Raw genomic sequence first — 20,867 nt, 5'->3', positions numbered from 1 at the left:
AGTCACAGCATCCAGCAGGCCATCCATTCCTGCTGTTCTCTCACTGTCTCCAATCCCTCACCTTCTCCCAACCCCACTAATGCTACCTCAAATCAGGCTTTCATCATTTTTGCTTACTCTAATGGTAAGATTTCTTAGGGTCAGTCTTGCCCTCTCCAATCCATCCACACCCCACTCCCTACAGCAACCATAGTGATTTTCAAAAACAAAAACCTGTTGATAATTTTTTAATGTATCTTTTAGTGATTCTCTGTTGCCTTTGGAAATAATCAAAACTTCTGGTCTTTAAGACTGGTCCAGTCTCTATCTGCTTTCAGACACTGGGGAGACAGCAGTGAGCAAGACAGACCAGGCCCCCACTTTCATAAAGTTTAAAAGGCTAATGAGGGAAGACAAACAATAAACAGATAAACAAGTAGGAACTGTGGCTTGAAGATGGCAAGGAGTTTACCGGGCAGTCATTTGTCAGGAGGCAAATGAACAAAAGCAAGGAGTGAGCAGTAGCATGATCTGGAGGGTCTAGAACTTCTAGGGTCTGGAGGGTAGGAGAGAATGACAGCTGATATGACAGTGGAAAGAGGTGGGGGCCTGATCACGAAAGGCCTTTCATGCCATGCAAAGAGGACCTGTTGAAGTTCTTGGGGGGTAAGCCAACTATACATGTTTCATTTCATTTCAACATATTATTATTAAACACTGTATTAGCATTTGTGGGGCATACAAATAAGATATTTTCAGGAAGTTTAATAGCCATGATAGACATGTAAATAAATACTTCTAATCTAGAGTTAGAAAGTGATACCTAATGTGAAATACAAAGTGTGCTGTCAGATTAAAAAACAGCTTTCCCTTGTTCCCTGAAAGTAGAGCGTTCCTATGAAAACTTTCATAAACTAGAAGTGGTATAAGCAAAGAAGCAATTACCATTAACTTATATGGAAAAATTGCAAGTGTCCCAGGCCCCAAATATGACCTCTCTCAGGCTTTTCTAATACCTTAAAGCGCATCTCGCTAATGAATGCACAAAATAAATCAAAATAAAGCACAGATGCTCACAGATACAGTTCAAAGCTCTGAGGCTTGATGCTGAGATGCTGAGTGTGGTTCCTGGGGAAGGGGGCTTGGCGGTGCTTTGCCTGCTGCTTCAGAGGCTGCTGCCTGTATAACGGCTTGCTGCAAAACAAATGTTGCACACTATTTTTGCTTTCCCCTTTCATTGTAAAAGCAAAAATCCTCTTCAGGCTTCTTTCAGTTAGCAAAAAGAGGTACCAATGGTTTTCTGGTTTGTTTGTTTGTTTGTTTGTTTGTTTTTTGAAAAGTCAAGTGGCATAATGCAAACTTTTAAAAAGCAGCAGATACGTGTATAGCTTTAAGGAGGCACTGTGAGACAATCTATATTTTCCAATTAAGATGCTTCAAGAGTAAATCAAGAAACCCAGTTTCAAGAGTGTCTTGCCTTACATAAAATTTGATCAAAGCTGAAGCTATAAGTATATACTGTGGTGCATGCTAGGTGTATAATTAATGAAATACTAGCGAAAAAATAAGAAGAAAAAATTAACCAGACAAGGAAGGGAAAATAATAAAGGAATGGTTACATGCAGTTGCAAATAATGCATTCCTTTATTTTTTTTAATGTTTATTTATTTTTGAGAGACAGAGTGCATGTGCACAAGCGGGGAGGAGCCAAGAGAGAGAGGGAGACACAGAATCTGAAGCAGGCTTCAGGCTCTGAGCTGTCAGCACAGAGCCCGATGTGGGGCTCGAACCCATGAACTGTGAGATCACGACCTGAGACAAAGTTGGACGCCTAACCAACTGAGCCACCAGTTGCCCCTGCGTTTCTTTAAAAAGTGGAGAAAAGCAGCTCTTAAAATTTGTTTTCTGGAATTGACCCTTTAATGCAAAACAAACAAACAAACAAACAAACAAAGCCACTTGAACTTGTCTATTTAGGACCCTACGTTTCCAGCCATTTGGAACTGTCACTGGTCATCAGCCTCAGCCACCCCCAGGCATGGTTAGGTTGGAAGAGGATTCAGACTCACAGAATGCTGAAGGGACCCACCAGACTTGAAGTATGGGGTAAAGCTAGTCTTGGGAAGGAAGTATTATAGGTTATAAGCATTCAATCTCTTTTTCACAAAAAAATCTTTTGTCTTTTTTTCCTGAATTGGAAGGCCTCCTTTGGCCATTCTTGAATGAAATGTCCAACAGGAAGTGAATTACAGACAATTTCATCTCTAAAGACTAAGTCCTCTATGCTTTAAGGAGAGGCCAACTCTTCCCATCAAATGACCCAAACTCCAATCTAATGGGCGATCACAGCTTTGATGGGTCATGAATCCATCTGTTTAATTATTCAACAAAGCTGTTAAGTGTCACCTGTGTGCCTGGCTGTCTTCAGGCACTTTGGATGCATCTGTGAAGTTAAACGCAGAAACTACTGCCCTCAGACAGCTTGCCATCCAGCAAGGGAAGACAAACAATATTAGTATAAATAATGACATTATTTAGTATTTTAGAAGGTGTAAGTCCTATGGGCAATCATAATGAGATAAGCGGAGTATGGGGTAAAGGTGGGAACTGGGGACCATAGGGGGAGTGGGGAATGATGCAGGTGGCAGTTTTAAACAGGATGGTCAGGTTAGGCCTCATTGAGAAAGTGAAATGCAGAGACTTGAAGGAGGTAAGGGAGTTAGCCACATGAGTAAATGGATGACGACAGTTCTAGATCAAGCATTTGGTACAAATGAGACATAAGAAGTGCTTATATATTTTTACGTAGTTGAAAAATCAAAAGAAGAACAGTATTTCATGACACAGGGAAGTTACATGAAATTCAGATTTCAGTGTCCATAAATAAAGTGGTAATGGAACCCAGCCACACCCATTTGCTTACTGGCTGCTTAGGTGCTACAAGGGTAGAGTTAGGTAGTTGCAACAGAGAGCATATGGTCCACGGACCCTAAAATATTTGCAAGAGTTTATATGGTTTCATCAATGCAGAGGTGACAGTGTCACCACTATTACCAGGCCAACACGTTATCAAGTAAGACAACAAATCAGAGATACAGGTTGTTCTTTGAAGATTATTTTCGCAACATTTCTTCACATCTTAGCTGTTTTACTAGACCCCTTTGTTCAAATTATTCCTCCAAAGACAGTGGGAGAACAAGTTGGTAACACTTAGGCATGTCTGCAGAAGTCTCTATATTGCATAGAAAACAAGATTGATGTTCTAATGAATGTTATCAATTTAATACCCCATTAAATCAGCTCTTTTTTAACAAGTTGTAAACGTAGAGGGGTCTTTCTTCTTCAGAGCCTACTGAAGAAAAACATCTCCTCCATCTCTTTATGAGACCCTTTTTGTTAATTATGAAGACTTGCTTTTTTTTTTCTTCTTAATTTAGGTCAGGCACTGGAATTTCATGATGTAGCACAAAAAGCAAAAAGCAAGCCAGTAGAGCTCGATTTTAATAGTAGAAACAGAATAGGAATAAATAGGAATTTCCTTAGTCATACAAGGATCATGAATAAAAGCTTCCATATTTGGTATAGTAGGGGAAAAGCTTGCTCTCTTGATAATGAAAACAACAAAGAGAAAGCAGAGCCAAGAGGTTGAGAAAGGCAATTTCTGAAAATGTCTTATGAGGCCCCAGACCCAGCTCTTCAGATATGTAAGCCAATAAATTCCTTTTGATACTTGAGCCAGGTTGTGTTGGGTTTTGTCACTTACAACTGAAATAGTCCCAGGGTGCCTGATTTGGTTCAGTCGGTAGAGCACGTGACTCTTGATCTCAGGGTTGTGAGCTTGAGCCCCACGTTGGGTACAGACATTACTTAAAAAGAAAATCTCAAAATAAATAAATAAATAAATAAATAAATAAATAAATAAAACTGAAATAGTCCTGACACGAGGACAGATTCCAGAAAGAGTTAAAAGAAATGGTCCACAGAGTTGGTGGGACTCAAGGTGGAATAAGAAGGAGATGGATGGCTTAAAGGTGACCTTGGGAATGTCTCACATTAGAGATTTGAAGAACAGTGGCTACAGACATAGAAACAGGAGCACTGGTAGCAGTGAACCAGATGGGGAGGCTCAGGAATCAAGTCCAGGAATCAAGTTCAATTTGAGTTTTAGGTGATGGTAGGTGTAGCTCATGTAGGAAACCCCCTAAATACCACTTTGACATAAAATTTATTTTCAGCTGAAAGCAATTAGAAGCAGCAAACCTAGCAAAATCTCTCCCTTTTGGGCCTAAAGACAGGGTATGAGTTCTCCTTTTCCTAGAGATAGACTCTTACCAGCCCAGAGATGCATTGGAGGAATCTGCAAACGAACCTTTCTCTGTTTGCTCTTGTATATTTACCTTCCCAGTTCTCTGCCCTTGGAGACTAAAACTCTTTGGTCCTATCATCTCTTTACAAATGTATCGTTCTTTGTTAAAGATGCTACATCAGCTCAATGCTAAACCTCCATTTTGAGTTACTTCTGGTTTGGTTTTCTGCTGTGTGATGTGCACCACAGGCATGAATACAGACGTATCTTGAAGATATTGCACGTTCAGTTCCAGACTACAGCAGTAAAGCAAATATCACAACAAAGTGAATATCACAATAAAATGAGTCAAATGAATATTTTTTATTTCCCAGTGCACGTATAAGTTATGTTTATACTATAGTCTATTGTGTGGTAGCATTATGTCTAAAAAAATGTATAATCTTATTTAAAAAATATTTTATTGCTAAAGAAATGCTAACCACCAACTGAGCTTTCATTAAATCACACTTTTTTTTTTTTTTTTTGCTAGTGTAGGGTCTTGCCTCAGCATTGATGGCTGCTGACTGATCAGGGTGGTAATTGGTGGCAATTTCTTAAAATAAGGTGGCAGTGAACTTTGCTGCATTGACTGACTCTTCTTTCACAAATGATTTCTCCTGTAGCCTGCTTGCTGTTTGACAGCATTTTATCTACATTAGAACTTCTCTCGAAACTGCAGTCTTCTCAAACCCTGCTCCTGTTTTATCAACTAAGTTTATGTCATATTCTAAATCCTCTGTTATTTCCCCAATCTTCAAAGCGTCTTCACCAGGAATAGATTACAACCAGCCTCTGCTAGCTTCAAACGTTTCTTAGGCACTTCCTCACCTCTCTCGGCCTTCATAGAGCTGAAGAGAGTGAGGGCCTTGCTCTGCATTAGGCTTTGGCTTAGGGGAATGTTGTGGCTGTTTGGATCTTCCATTCAGACCACTAAACCTCTCTCCCCATCAGCAACAAAACCGTTTTTGCTTTCTTACCATCCATGTGTTCACTGCAGTGGCACTTTTAATTTCCTTCAAGACCTTTTCCTTTGCATTCACAACTTGGCTAACTGGGAAGGGAGGCCTAGCTTTCAGCCCATCTCTGCTTTCAACATGCCTTCCTTCTCACTAAGCTTAACCATTTCCAGCTTTTGATTGAAAGTGGGAGATGTGCAACTCTTTCCTTTCACTGGAACACCGCGAGGCCATTGTGGGGTTATTATTGGCCTAATTTTAATATCGTTGTTTCTCAGGGACTAGGGAGACCTGAGGAGAAGGAGAGAGACGGGCAAACAGCAGGTCGGTGGAACAGTCAGAACACAAACAGTGTTTATCAATTGAGTTTGCCTTCTTATATGGGCATAGTTCGTGGTGCCCCCAAACAATTAGTGACATCGGTGATCACTGACCACAGATCACCGTAACAAATATAATAGTAACTTTAAAATTTTTGAAATATTGTGAGAATTACCAGACTGTGACCCAGAGACATGAAGTGAACAAATGCAGTTGGTAAAAATCGTGCTGGTAGGCTCGTTTGATGCAGGGTTTTCACAAACCTTCAATTTTGGTCAAAATGCAGTATCTGAGCAGCGCGGTAAAACAAAGGTATCCCTGTAAACTGTTTTTCTCCTGTTAATCTCTCTTTTTTGTTACCGGGGTCTTGGCCAAGAACTCAGAAGGTACAGGGAAAAGTGGGTCTTCTCTCATGCACCTGTAAACACCCCGAGACTCAGGACTGAGTTTGAGTGAGTGGCCCAGACTAGAGATGTCAACAGGGAGCCACCTGCATCAAGGTCCTCTGGGTCAAGGTGTAGCTGAAACCACTAGGATGAGCTCCCTGAGAAGCCATGGAAAGAAAAGAGGGGTGATGACTATGTTTCAGGAAACCCTGGTATTGCCATTTGAGTGGGTAGGAGAAGAGTCATGGAAACGTTTTCACGAAAAAGTGGTTGGAAGGATCAATGCAACAGGGAGTATCTTGTGTCCCAAAAGGCAGAGAGGAGAGGGTTTGGAGAGGCAGGGCAGGGGGGCAGGGCAATGGAGATCAACATTTGGGTGATAGAATTCTGTGGAGGCTTCTCCTAAAAATTATTAAAAAGTCCCCTTTGAGGGCTTGAAAGCAGGTAACAAAGGGAGAGATTATGAACGTATGTATTAACTCACATACAGTTGAATTTAGATAATCTGTTTTACACACTCTGGTTGATACTCCTCTTCCCTCTCCTCACCCCAGCGAGCCCTCAGGCAGATTTGCTAACCCTCTGAGACACCCACAAAGGCTGGGCGATTTCCCTTTTTTCAAATTTCTGAGAACTGGTCTTTGTCCAGGATGCTGGGAGTTGGCCCCGGGATCCTGGTAGTTTCTCAAAGGATCTGTGATCATCTTGTAGAAGGCATTGTCCTATTGGGTAGGCTCCAAATACAGGCTTCACTTCGGGACCAGCCTTCCCAGGTACCTCCCCACACACCACCAGCACTGGAACTCAGCCTGCAAGCTATAAAGAAGGCGGGGGACAGTGAACTCCTCCAGATCTGCCCTGATCTCACACTGGCTCTCAGATATGAGGACATGTTAGGGAAAATTCTATTTTGATGCAGGAACACAGGATCGTCTCCCTTTTGCTTCAAAGTGTCACAGAATTACTCTGTGCTCAAATGACATTCAGGTGCATAAGCCAGTAAATTCCTTTTGGTGCCTGAGCCAGGTTGGGTTGGATTTTGTCAAATTAAGGCAATTTAGGATGAAGTCAGTCCTGGGTGTGGGTCAAGAACATTCATTCATTCAGTAGATATTTATTGAGCACCTGTTATGTACCATGCTAGACGCTTGAGATATAGTGATGAAGACAGACCTGATGCTTGCTTCCATGGTGTTTACAGCCCAATAGGTAGTCGGGGGGGGGGAGGGGGTTCTTGGAGGAGGTGTCATTTAGGCTAAGTCAGAGAATAGGAGCCATTATTAGATGTAACAGTGAGGGGGAAAACCAGAAACCAGTGTGAGCACAAAGGCCATTCGGTAGGAGGGTCACGATACTGTGCAACTGAAGGCACCCCAGAGTGTGGTAGGAAGGCAGTGAGCAGGGCGGGTGGGGGGTTGGTGTTCAGGGAGGAGGAAGTGAGGACAGGGGAAGGGCAGGTGACAAATACTCTCTCTGTGGCTGCACTCTAGCCAGGGTGCTCAGAGTCATCTTCTTGACTAGCCTTCACCCTTGGTCTGTAAAGACAAACACTAATCTAGCTTCTAACAGCTCACGGCCACAGATGACAACAGCTCTCCCTTAAAGTACCTGCCTGAGAAAACGCAAAGCTGTCAAAAAACTTTCCTGTTTATCCCTGAGCCATCACCTGAGGATCGGGCCCCCACCTCTCAGTTCCATGGGAGGATACAATCCTAATTTGGATCATGCCAGCTAGCAGACACAGCTGGCCTAATCACATTTATACCAAAAAGCTCTTTGTCATCTTTCACTTCCCTGACTGTACTAAGACCCCGTTTGCCCCCTCTCCCTACTCCCTCATTGGCCCATTCACCTCTACGGATCCAGGTCAAGTTCAGTTCAGGATGGACTCTTGTTTCCTACTGCAGTAGTTATGGCTGGTCAGAATGTGTCCTTACCACTTTAACTAGTGTCCAGCATTGTTTGTCTTTGACTCAGGCCAGCAGGGCCTTGGAGGCCATGGTGAGAAGTCTGGGTTTTATTCTAAGTGCAACAAAAAAAGTCATTGAAGGCTTTAAACTGGGGGTGGCAAGCTGTGACTGGGGTTTTAAGATCCCTCTGGCTACTGCGTGAACAGAATATAGTTGGAAAAGAATAAGGAAGCTGGAGGCCGCTTAGAAGGCCGCTTAGGAGGCCGCCGCGGGGGTGGGATGAATGTCGAAGACGTGCACAGTATCTAGTACATCATAATGTATCGAGAGGGGATTCGCTGTTGCAAATTACCCTCTGCTCTCTTTCAGTCATCATTGTGGGTGACTGAGAGTCATCCCCATGAACTATCTGCTTTCATATCTTCTTGTTACTTGGCATTGCTGGAAGACCTCGATAGCCATTTGGGTAGTTTTTCAATTATAGAAAAATAAATTCTAAGGCTGAGAGAAAGAGAACATTAGAAAGAAAGGGAGAAACAGCCCGTGATCAGTCAGGAGACATATCTCCCAGCTCTCCCACTGTGACTCTTAATTCAAAGAGATTTTCCTATTTGCCAATGAGAGGCCAGTCCCAATTCCTCTCCTGTGCTCAGGAAAAGCACGGGAATTTCCCTCAATGCTTTTTCTTTTACAAAGCTGCCTGGAAAATGTTGGAAATGTGCTACTACACTGGGGTTTAATAATGAAGATAAAGAGCAAAATGTTTCCTCTAACACTTGAACTCTCTTTATTTTTCACGTTTGCTGGGTCATTCCTTCTTTAGTTTTGGCAAATGAGAACAGCAGCCTCATGGGGATTTAGTGTTCAGTACCTAATATTCCATGCCGGGCACGGGTGTCAGCAAGAAAAAGCAATCTCTGCCATCCTTTCCTCTCTAGCTGAAATCAGGCAGTCTCCTGGACGGCCTTGCTGGAACCTGAGACCTGACCTCATTGGTCCCGCTAATGACTGTGTAGGAATAATTTAGGTTGTTAATGAGGGTCTGAGTTATTTCCCCAGTGAGCCCAGCTTTCTGGCAGCGGCTGTCATTTTCACACCCTCACAACACAGTCAGGAAATCTTTGGAATTTCATTTTCATAAAAACCATAGATTTGCTTTTGATGTGGGTCTCTTCAAGAGTGCCCCTGGGAAATAAAGCAGGTCCCAGCTTGTCCACTCCAAGCACCGCTAGAGAAAGTGAAATAAAAATAGTCCACAAATGTGAACCTGATTTTTGCTTTGCACCTCCTTCCTACACGTGGGAGAAGCTAAGTCACAGTCAGGGACGATCTCTTTCTCTAGGAATTGCACCTAACTTTGGGGGGAAATTCTGAAATGCCAAGGAATGAGTGGCAGGTGGCAGATGGGTACAGTGTCCTTATTGACCTCCCCTGGCATCCCCTGGGATGTTCTCATTTCTGTCCAGTCTTTGTTGGTGCACAGGTCACTGCTGTGCCTGCCTCATGCCCACTGCCGGGTGGGTCTCCAGGTTCTTGCTGCTGCCCTCAGTTATTCGGGAACACGCCATGGTTTCTGCATCGTCCAAGTGACAGAAACTCCATTTCCATGGCCTCCGGGACCCCTGGGACTGCAGCACTGATCCCCTGCCACAGCCTATGAAACAGAGCAACGCAGCCCTATCTTCCTACATTGAAGATTACAGTTGGTGGTCCACATGCAGCCCTCAGATGGGTTTTGTTTGATATGTACTAATTGATGAAAAAGATTAAAAATTAGAGCCATCCTATTAATCAGAAAATTTTGCATATTTCAGATCCTTCTCCCATCCTTTTCTGTCTCTCTGCTTTCTCTGAGCCTACAAATAGGCTGATAACACTTTAAAAACAAAAACAAAAACATTCCTGGGGCACCTGATGGCTCATTTGACTGAGCATCTGACTTCAGCTCAGGTCATGATCTCGTGGTTCCTGAGTTCAAGCGCCGCCTCAGGCTCTGTGCTGAAGCCTGGAGCCTGCTTCAGATTCTCTGTCTCCCTCTCTCTCTGTCCCTCCTCTGCTCGCACTCTGCCTCTCTCTTAAAAATAGACAAACATTAAAAAAAAAATTCCCCACAATATGCCTCAATGTACCACTTCAAGCTTACTTTTCCAGTTCTGCTTCACATGTTATACACCGTATGGCACTAAAGACTCAACACTTCCTAAACCCCAGTGTTTCTCAAACTAAAGGTGAAGGACCAACTTTTAAATTTCCAATCTATCCCAGATCAATACTTCTGTAAAATAAAAATGTAACACAGAAAACTGACATTAAAAACATACAAATACAAGCTCAATTGATGATTCTTAGTTTGATCAGAAATAAAATTACTGTATAAGCTTATTTATTTTTTGAGTTTATTTCCTTTTATTTATTTTTTAAATATATTTATTTATCTTGGGGAAAGCACACGCAGGGGAGAAGCAAAGAGAGGGGGACAGAAGATCCCAACCAGGCTCTGTGCTGACAGGCTGACAGCAGCAAGCTGGACATGGGGCTTGAACTTACAAACCATGAGATCATGACCTGAGCTGAAGTTGGATGTTCAACTGACTGAGCCACACAGGTGCCCCCAAATTTGTTTATTTTGGAGAGAGACAGAGAGTGAGTGTGAGTGGTGGGGGCGGGGGGAGGGGCAGAGAGAGAGAATCCCAAGCAGGCTCTGCACCGGTGTGGAGCCTGACGCAGGGCTCAAACCTACGAACCATGAGGTCATGACCTGAGCCAAAATCAAGGGTCAGACACTTAACTGACTGAGCCACCCAGATGCTTCTATATAAGCTTTTTAAATGCTTACCCTCAGGTGCAGGACCTCCTCCACTATGGATCAACGATAACTGTAAGCACGGCCCTAAATAATTCCCAGAATTCTCTGCTTCTGTGCCTTTGCTTATGCTGTTCCATCCACCAGGATGCTATGCTTGCTGCCCACCTTCCCTTCCTTACCTCCCCTCATTATGTTCATCTTCCGAAGACCTTTTGATCTTTCAAGGCCGTTCAGATGCAACTCTTTTTTTTTTTTTAATTTTTTTTAACGTTTATTTATTTTTGAGATAGAGAGCATGAACGGGGGAGGGTCAGAGAAAGAGAGGGAGACACAGAATCCGAAACAGGCTCCAGGCTCTGAGCTGTCAGCACAGAGCCCGACGCGGGGCTTGAACTCACGAACCATGAGATCATGACCTGAACCAAAGTCGGACGCTTAACCGACTGAGCCACCCAGGTGCTCCAAGATGCAACTCTTAATACAACAAGTTAAGCACATATCTTACCTGCTCGGTGAGGCCCCATGGGACACAGATCGACTGTCATCCTCTTGGCATTGTATAATGATCACTGTATCTGTGCCATCGTACCCCTACCTGATGTTAAACTTCCTCAGCTCAAGGACTTTCCCATGAGTTTCCCAGTGGTTTCCCAAGGCTAACCCAGAGCCTTATAGTAAGCCTTCAACACACAATTGCTGAGTTGAAGTACTTCAATTAAAAAAAAAAAAAAAAAAAAGCAAGGATACCATTGGATTGGCATTGGATTGGCTACATGGCGTTCCTGGCAAAGGTGGGAACAAAACTCAGGGCTTTGGGCTCTTAGTTTAATTGATTGTTATGGATTCTTACAAGTTTAGCCCTAAAAGTGGGGTAAGTCAGACAGAGAGAGAGAAATACTGGATGGTATCACTTACATTGGAATCTCAAAATGCCAAACTCATATATACGGAAAGTAGAACGGTGGTTACCAGGGGGTGGGGGTGGGGAAGTTAGGGAGATGTTGTTTAAGGGTACAAACTGCAGCTAGTCGATAAGGGTACAGTCTGCAGCTAGGAGATAAATTAGCTCTGGAGATTTAATGCACAGAATAGTGAATGTATTTAATAATACCGTATTATAAACTTCAAAGTTGCTACGAGGCTAGATCTTAATTGTTCTCGCTACAAAAAAAGAACTAATAATTATGTGACATGATAGAGGTGTTTGCTCATCATATTGCAATATATAAATGCACCAAACCAACATATCCTATACACCTGAAGCCAGGATCCATCTTGTCCTTTCAGATGGAGGAATTAACACCAGGGGTCTTATCTGCCCCAGGCACAAGGAACCTGTAGGAATTGCAACCCCACAAGCTTACAAGTTATTAACCAGCACATTACCCTAGTGATATCATCACCAAGTGTACCTAATGAGTTCTCTAACATAAAGAATAGAGACATTTTTTCAGATTTCAAGTCTCTTGAGATGGAAGAGACCTCAAGGGACCAGACGAAGCCATACCAGAGCACCTGCTAGCATGACATCATGAGCATCCAATCAACAGCATCCACCTTCTCAAAAGATCCCTGTCCAAACTTAGCCCTTTAAAACCCTCAGTTTGCAAGCCATCAGGGAGTTCAGGACTCTTGAGCATTAGCCCCCTCTTCTCCTGGGTGATGCCATACCCATAAACATGTTGTCTTTCTTCCCGGCAAAAGATCAGTGTCAGTTTTTACTGGCACGCTGCATATCAGGTAGACAAACTCTCCTTTGGTTCAGTTACACATCTTAAATTTACACGATGTTATATATCATATCTCAGTTTTAAAAGCAAAAGCAAGGGGCACCTGCGGGGGTGGGGGGCTTAGTTGGTTAAACATCCAACTCTTGATTTTGGCTCAGGTCATGATCTCACACTCGTGAGATCAAGCCCTGTGTAGGGCTCTGTGTTGAGCATGGAGCCTGCTTGGGATTCTCTCTCTCCCCCCCCCTCTCTATCTGCCCCTCCCCCACTCATTCGTTTTCTCTCTCTCAAAATATATGCATAAACATTTAAAAACAAAACAAAAATCCCCTTGAGCTCTATATTATAGAGAATCACAGAAAAATCTGATTAGCAAAAGAAAACCACAGCTCTATTTATTGTTGCCAAATTTCATTTGGCAGTCTGAGTGTCTTACCTGAATTATAATGAATGCTCAGACATCTTGAATGAGCAAATGAAAAAGCCCTTGAATTAGAATTCACATGTTCTTTGACCTTGGTACATTTTTACCCAAGAATTGGTAATTCCTGATACTTATCCTGGCTTAAAAAGGCGGGAGGGGTGGGGAGAGGGACCCAAGAGAATCCAGAGATCCAAAAGGTGTGTTACTCAGGGGAGTGCTAGAGGGAGGTCATCCAGCCTCAAAGAGACTATTCTTGGAAGAGAACACCTCTCAGGACTGGAGCAGTGAAGGAATCAGCCATTTGGGAGGGATATTGAGGACACATTTAAAACCCTGACTCCCCATTCAGGGCCTCTCTGAAATCGAGGGAAGTCAGACCTTTTCCAGTTTTTGAGGTTTTAGGTTTATTTTGAAAATCAAGGAATGCAAAGCCTTGTAAAATTTGTGGTACATATTAAATGTTTAACATATTCCAAATTAACACTTTTCTCTCCCTCTCTCACTACATATGTATCCTAACATGGAAATTTAAAAGTATGTTTGTGAGAGGCTGTTTTGAGATTCAGCCAAGATATGGGGGTTCATGTTATTTGTGGCTGATGTTCCCTTCTTTATGCCCCCCAAATTTGGAATATTTGCCTCCTAGTTTGTCTTGGGAACTATTTGCAGCCATTTTCCCTCTATGGTCAAACATTCCCCGGCATTCTTATTCATACCTATGGTTTTAATTGCCATATATTTGTTTATTCTCAAATATCCTCAGGTCTGGGAAAATTATTAAAATTTCCATGCCTCAGTTTCTGGATCTGTTAAATGGGAATAATAATGGCACTTGCCTCATAGGCTTGTAAAGATTAAATTTTAATCAATATATGCACCAATGTATATATACATATATTATATATGCATACATGTACATATGTGTATACATGTAATGCACATGAATTTGTATGCAGCAACAGACCTATATCACACATACTTTATATGTATACGCATGTACGTAATTCACATGTACATACACATGTACATATGAATATACAAAGAATGCATGTGTGTATACATGTATATAGAGTGCTTGCACCGGTGCCTGGCACACAGTACACATTGTATTATTTTCTTATCACTGCTTCTCACACTCAGTGCTTGAACCACACTGAACCAACATTAGTTTCCTCTCTGCTCCTTTGCATTCATTCCTCTTTCAGCCTAGAGTAGCCTCCTATCCTTCCCCCATTGGCTGTCTTCCTGACTCAGATCACCAACTTGGGGGAGCCTTGGATCACCTTCTCTCCAGTTGGTGGGGTTAGGTGTCCCTTCCACACCTGTAACTTCCCTCAGCGTATCGCCATTCCATGTAATTACTTCTTATCTGTCCCCATTACTAGACGGTGAACTCCTTGAGGGTAGCGTTTGTGTCTTACTGCTTTTGAATCCTCCTTAGTTAGCACAGTGTTCAGGCATGGAGCAGGGCTCATGAAATATTTGCTGAACAAGTGCAATCTAAAAAATATAGGCAGGGCTTGTATATGCCTATATAAGTGTGGGCCAATGAGCCCTGTGGAGAGCTTGGGTCATCTACAGGAGAGGAAGGAGGGCCCAGGGCAGGTACAATGGGAAAGCCCCTTTATTTCCTGGGTGGTGGAGGAAGGGAACAGGGTTAACACAAATATGGACAGCTGCCCCTGTGAGTGCCCTGGCAACATTTTGCTGTTCTTTGCAATGCTGTAGTTTCCAGTCGTAGCTTTGCCCCTAATTTGACTGTGATCTTGGAAAACAAATGCTCTTAACTTCATCTGTAAAACAGGGACCCAACTGACGACTCTACCTGGGATAGCATTTAGCTGCATTCGCCTCTATGGCAGAACTGACTGCTTTTGGCCGTGACCGTTCTGATTGGGCAGTATACATGCCCTTCTGGTTAACTTCGAACGTCCACCCTGACCTCTAGCTATGTGGTAAGTACAAATGTAAAACTGCTTTCTTTTCAGTCTCATAGTTAGTAAATATTAGTCATTTGCATACCACTGTCTGAATTTTCCTGTATTATTTCTACCTACACTACTTCTTTAACATTTTTATTTAAATTGGTCACGTTTTATTTATGCCCACTTTAGCCTTGTTCTAAACAAAAATATTCTTAAATTCACGAATTTGATATGCAAGTGGTACTTTTTTAAAAATAAAGTTTATGTATTTATTTTGAGACAGAGAGTGCACACAAGCAGGAGAGGGGCAAATAGAGTGAGAGAGAGAGAATCCCAACCAGGTTTCTTGCTATCAGCGAGGGGCCCAATGCAGGTCATGATCTCACAGTTTGTGAGCTGAAATCAAGAGTCAGACACTTAACCCACTAAGCCACCCAGGTGCCCCACAAGTGGTACTTTTGAATACACATGAAAATATATGCATAACTGTTACGTTATATTCATCTGTGGGCTTTCTACAATCATCTTGAGTGATGGCATGTTCATCACCCTTTGGGGAATCTCATATACTAGTGGTTCTCAAAGGGGGATCCCCAGGCCAACAGCATCAGCATCACCTGGGAACTTGTTAAGAATGCAGTTCTCCAGCCCCACTCCAGACTTAGGGTCTCTGAGACTGAGGGTGGGGCCAGCAATCTGTGTTTTAACAAGCCCCAGAGATGACGTGCTCAAGACTGAGAGCAGCTGTCCTTGAACGTGGTGCACTCCTGTGAGCTGACCTCCTCTGCGCAGGAGTTTCTAACTCAGACTTTCCCCTGCCTCCCTGCAAGACCATTTGTTCTGGTTCAGCCACTGAGACCTGAACAACAGCGAGGCACAGCTCCTTTTCCTGAAGCAGGCACAACTGGATCCCCACAGAGGCTGCCTTCATTTGAACAATTTCCTTTCCACTTTATCGTCTCCCAATCTTTCAGGCATTGAGTTGATTAAATTCAGAGGAAGAAATAGGTCAAATCCTCCGTTCCATAAAAACTAATTACCTTCTCTGTCCTCCTCTATCTGTCCTGTGAGGTGGGATAGTCTGTTTCCTTCCTTTTTCTCAGCATGGTCTTCTGCGTTGTCAAGGCCCTCTCCACTGGGCAGGTGGCATGAGGTCCTCAGATGTGTGCAGGTGCCCTAAGAGGCTTCTCTGGTCCTCTGGAAAGAACTGCCATCCCTGCGGGGAGAGGCATAGGAATGTGTAAACAGTCTCGCTTGGCTGAGCCATTGACATTTCAGCATAGGTATTGATGCCAGCAGGCCAAGTCCAAGGACCCAGAGGGGGTGCCCACAGGACCAGCCAAGAGGGTCCTTGGCTTTGTGCAGGATGGAAAGCAAACAGGAGCCAGCAGGAGGTGAAGGGAGAGTTTACTGAAGATATATACAGAGAGACATACAGACACAGCATCTGGGACACTTGGCAAGGAAAAGAGTTTCATGCTTGCTTGGGCTCTGGGGTTTTTTAGTGATGATTGTGGTCTGGTGCACGTGTCCTCTCAGGCATGCAGAAACTGGGCAGAATGAGGACAAGGTCCAGGTGTCCATTGTAAGTCACTTATTCCCTGAAGCCAGAGATCTTGACTTCGTGAAGATGTCTTAGCACCAGTAGTCTGAAATATGCATGATAGCTTCTTTCCTCTGGCCACTCTCACCTGGTCCTTCCTTAGATGTATTCTACCCTAGAGAAATGATTCACTCCTGTCCCTTACAAAGAGGACAAATGCTATTTACATTATAAGGCATGGCTAGAGTGGGGTGGGGGTGCAGGTCCTGGCTAGAATACAAGCTGGAAAAGAGGCAAAGGGGAAAAAATAGCTTTTCCTCTAATGGGGTCCCTTCAGGTTTCCTGTCCAGTATCACTGTTTTCCTTCTGGGGGCATCATCTCTTCTCCACTTACACTGACAACTATGCAGATTTCAGCTATTTTATGCTTCAGCTTCCTACCTGCCTAGGCAGCCTAACTATCCGTTCCATCCCTGCCTCTCTTTTGCATTTCGTGGCTCTACTTTTGCATTTCGTGGGCTAGCCCCCGCCTCTGTACTTCTTAGCCAACATGTCCAAAGCTGAACAGATCACCTTTGGTAGGAGAGAAAAACAATTTTCCCTCTACCCTTCTAAATTCTTGGCTGGGGTCCCCTGTTACAAAAGACAGATTAACAAGAGAAAAATGAACAGGTTTTTAGCATGTATATCTCATGTATACATGGGACACACCCAGGGTAAAATGAGAAACTCTCCAAGAGGTAGCTTAGAATTCAGACCTAAATACGACCATCAGCTAAGAACAAAAAAGGGTTTGGGGAAGGCCAATTGTAGGGGGGTCGACCAGGAAAAGTTTGGTCAATAAGAGTAAGGCTTATTTTTTTTTTAATTTTTAAAAAAGTTTATTTATTTTGAGAGTGTGTGTGCAAACGCACATGTGCACATGAGTGGGGGAGAGACAGACAGAGAGAGAGAGAGAGAGAGAGAGAATCCCAAGCAAACTCAATGCTGTCAGCTCAGAGCCCAGTGTGGGGCTGGAATCCACAAACTGTGAGATCACAGCCTGAGCCAAGTGAGACACTTAACCAACTGAGCCACCCAGGTGCCCAGAGAGTAAGGTTTATTACACAGATTTAAGTCTGTGGCTTCTCCACTGATGAGAGTTTCTTAGGATTCACTCATCTCTCTCTGGAAGAGACACCCTCACAAATGTAGATTTCTTTTCTAAATGTAAATTTCCCTTACAAAAGGGTAACTTCTACTCTGTTTTCAGAGCTCCTCCTCTGTTCTTTCTTAAAATAATCTTTATGCTAAAGGGGCTTATTTGGGGGATGGCAAATTCTCACCCTTCACCTTCCATAGTAACCCACTTGTTTCCCTGCATGTCCTATCTCAGCTGATTGCTGTATCATCCAAGCCAGAAACCCTACCCTCTTCCTCGTACACATTCGGTGGGTCAGCAAGGCACGGTGATTCTGCCCTTTGCTCCTGAATCTTTCCCCCTTGCACCCTCAAAGCCACGTTTTTAGAGAAGGCCCTCAGTCTATTGCAACAACAGCTTCTAGGCTGGTCAGTCCTTTCTGCACCTGCCCGCCGCTGCTCTGCAACTGAAGTAGATTTTAAATAACAAATCAAATCATGGCGCTTCACTGCAAAAACTTTTTCAGCTACCACCTGCCCTGGATAAAGTTCACTTTTGCAAACCATGCCCTTGAGCACCTGGCCCCAGACTTCTTCCCTGCATTGTTGCCAAAGCACACTGGAGTCCAAATACACAGAACCATTTGCCATTCCCAGAGCACGGGAGTTTTCCTGTCTCTGGGCCTGGGAGGCCTGCCCCCACCTCCCACCCCCACCTCGGCCCCTCCTTTCCAAGTTTGAGGAGTTCCCACCAGCCCATGAATGTCAGCTCTAGTGTCAACTCTTCAGGTTTCCTTGACTTCTCCTCACATCCAGCCAGGCCTGGGTCCTGTCCCCTGTGCACCTTCAGTAACTCTGAAGTGAGGACCTCTGTGGAGCCCCTGTGTGCTAGGCCCCCTTGGGGCCCAATGCAGACACTTACATGACTAACCAGCACTGCAGCAGCCTATGGAGATCAATTCTTTTCCTGGCAGGTGCTGGAGAGAACAAAGTTTTTCTCTACCCTCTTAGCATCCCTGGCTGGGTCTGAAAATTAAGCTGAAGGACAGATTAACAGGAGAAAAGCATACACCTTTTTCTTTTTTATGTTTATTTTTATTCTGAGATAGAGTACAAGCAGGGGAGAGGGGAAGAGAGAGAATCCCAAGCAGGCTCTCAGCACGGAGCCTGACTCGGGCCTCATTCCCATGACCCTAAGATCATGGCCTGAGCTGAAATCAAGAGTTAGAAGCTTAACAGACTGAGCCGCCCAGACACCCCAAAGCATACACATTTTTAAAAATATTTACATGTACATGAGAATCTTTACAAGAGAGTAAAGTGACCAGATCGGGAAGCTTTTATATCATTTAGACAAAGAAACAGTAAATTTGTGAAGAATTGACAAGACAAAGGGATTTGGGCTAGGGGTAATCCAACTAGGGCTAGGTAGTCCTTGGAAGATAAGGGCTAGTTTAATAAGATTTGTTTGCAAATTCCTCCGATGCCATGGCAAGGCTGATGGGAGTGTGACTCCAGAAAAAGAAGAATTTATTTCCTGCAGATAGTCCAGAAAAGGGGGAATTTTCCCCCAGGGTTTGCTTTCAACTCAAAATAATTTTTATGTCAAAGAGGCATATTTTAGGATGACATATTCTGGTTTCCTTCATGGGCTACCTTGTATCCACAGAGTCCCATATCTAAACATGAAAAGTTGTTACCGGAACTCTATCTCTACCTCAAAATAAATAAACATAAAAAAGAAAAACCCTAACAAATCTGGAAGCCCAACATTTTGTGTCAAGTCACCGGGGCACTGGCTTCGCGCATATCCCATCCATGCTGGGCTTTTTAGACAACAGTCCCCATCTTGAGAAGCTGAGAGCCCAAACCACCTATCCCAAGCCCCACAGTTTATTGTCTACATTAAGGTGCCCTCACTGTTCTATGACCTTCATTAGCATACCTTTACTAGCACAGACTCTTACCTTGGAAAAGCAAAGTTGCAAAACTTGGTTTCACTGGAGAAATTGTGGAAAGTCTTGTCAAATCATCAGCAGATGGTTTACATTCTTAGATTTGCCTTACCTATCTTGTTGTGTCCCCTAGTTGTAAATTGTTAAACCGTAATCCTTACCCAATCCTAACCAAACCTCCTTCCCATCACATTAAAAGATCTACATTAGGGGCACCTGCTGGCTTAGTCCGTAGAACATGTGACTCTTGATCTTGGGGGTTGAAATTTGAGCCCATGTTGGGTGTAGAGATTACTTAAAACACACACACACACACTTAAAAAAAATCTACCTAAAAGCAGACCTCAAAGTCTTAATCAGAACTTCCTCTTTTCCTATTGAGACCCTATCAGTCTTCCTTATGGGGGGTTAAGTAATAAACTCAGCTTTGCCTTATTGACAGGTTGTTTGGGAAGCCAATGGTCAACAAGACTTTGTGCTCCCCAGGCTTCTCTATCTAACTAGGAGATTGTTAGTGTGCATTCAAAAGGAGTTTTATTCTCTCACCAAGTTCGACAGTGGAATTCTCTATCTTCAGACGTTAATGGCCGTGTGCTGTGAAAAACCTGCCTTTGGCTTTTTCCTGGTGGCAAAACCCACCTGCAGATGCGATGACGTGGTGCTTTCTGAGAAGTGACCAGCAGAGGGTGCTCTTGAAAAAGAATTATTTGGAAGCTTCTTGTCAGGGACTGGAAAATTCCCACACAGGAGGCACCACTTAATTTTCATTATTGTAATTAATGGTAAATGCAAATGGAGCTTCCACAGGACATAAAACAGAAGAGGAACAGAGTGATAGTGGTGCCCACGGCAGGAAATCCAGCGGAGAACCTTCCCAAAGTGACATTCAGATGACAACTTAAAGCTTCTAGTGGGGTTTACCCTCTTACCAAGAGTCCTGCAATAACAGAACTACCCCCTACCCCCTGCAACCAAATAATTCTGAAACCTGCCACATTTAGCTCATGCCATGTAGAAGTCCAGAACTACTTACTTTGGGGTTCCTGAGAAATTATTCTCAACATTCATGTAGAAAGTCACTCTAAGCTAGGAGTTAGCAAACTTTTGGTAAGAATAGGTATTTTTACTTTTGCAGGGCCATGCAGTTTCTGTCGTAACTTCCCAAATCTGCTGTTGTAGCTCAAAAGCAGGCACAAAAAATGGCTGCACAAAAAATGGCACAAAATGAATGGCTGTGACTATTTTCTAATGAAACTTAATTTGGGGGGCCCTGAAATTTTGAATTTTGTATAACTTTCACAGTCACACATAGCTTTCTTCTTTTGACTTTTCCCAACCATCTAAAAATGTAAAAAACCATTAAAAATTTTTTTAAAATGTTTATTTACTTTTGAGAAAGAGAGACAGAGTGTGAGCGGGGGAGGAGCAGAGAGAGAGGGAAACACAGAATCTGAAGCAGGCTCCA

The sequence above is a fragment of the Leopardus geoffroyi genome, chromosome B3, assembly GCF_018350155.1.
Source record: "Leopardus geoffroyi isolate Oge1 chromosome B3, O.geoffroyi_Oge1_pat1.0, whole genome shotgun sequence".
Taxonomy (NCBI): Eukaryota; Metazoa; Chordata; class Mammalia; order Carnivora; family Felidae; genus Leopardus; species Leopardus geoffroyi.
This window is presented reverse-complemented; position numbering follows the sequence as displayed.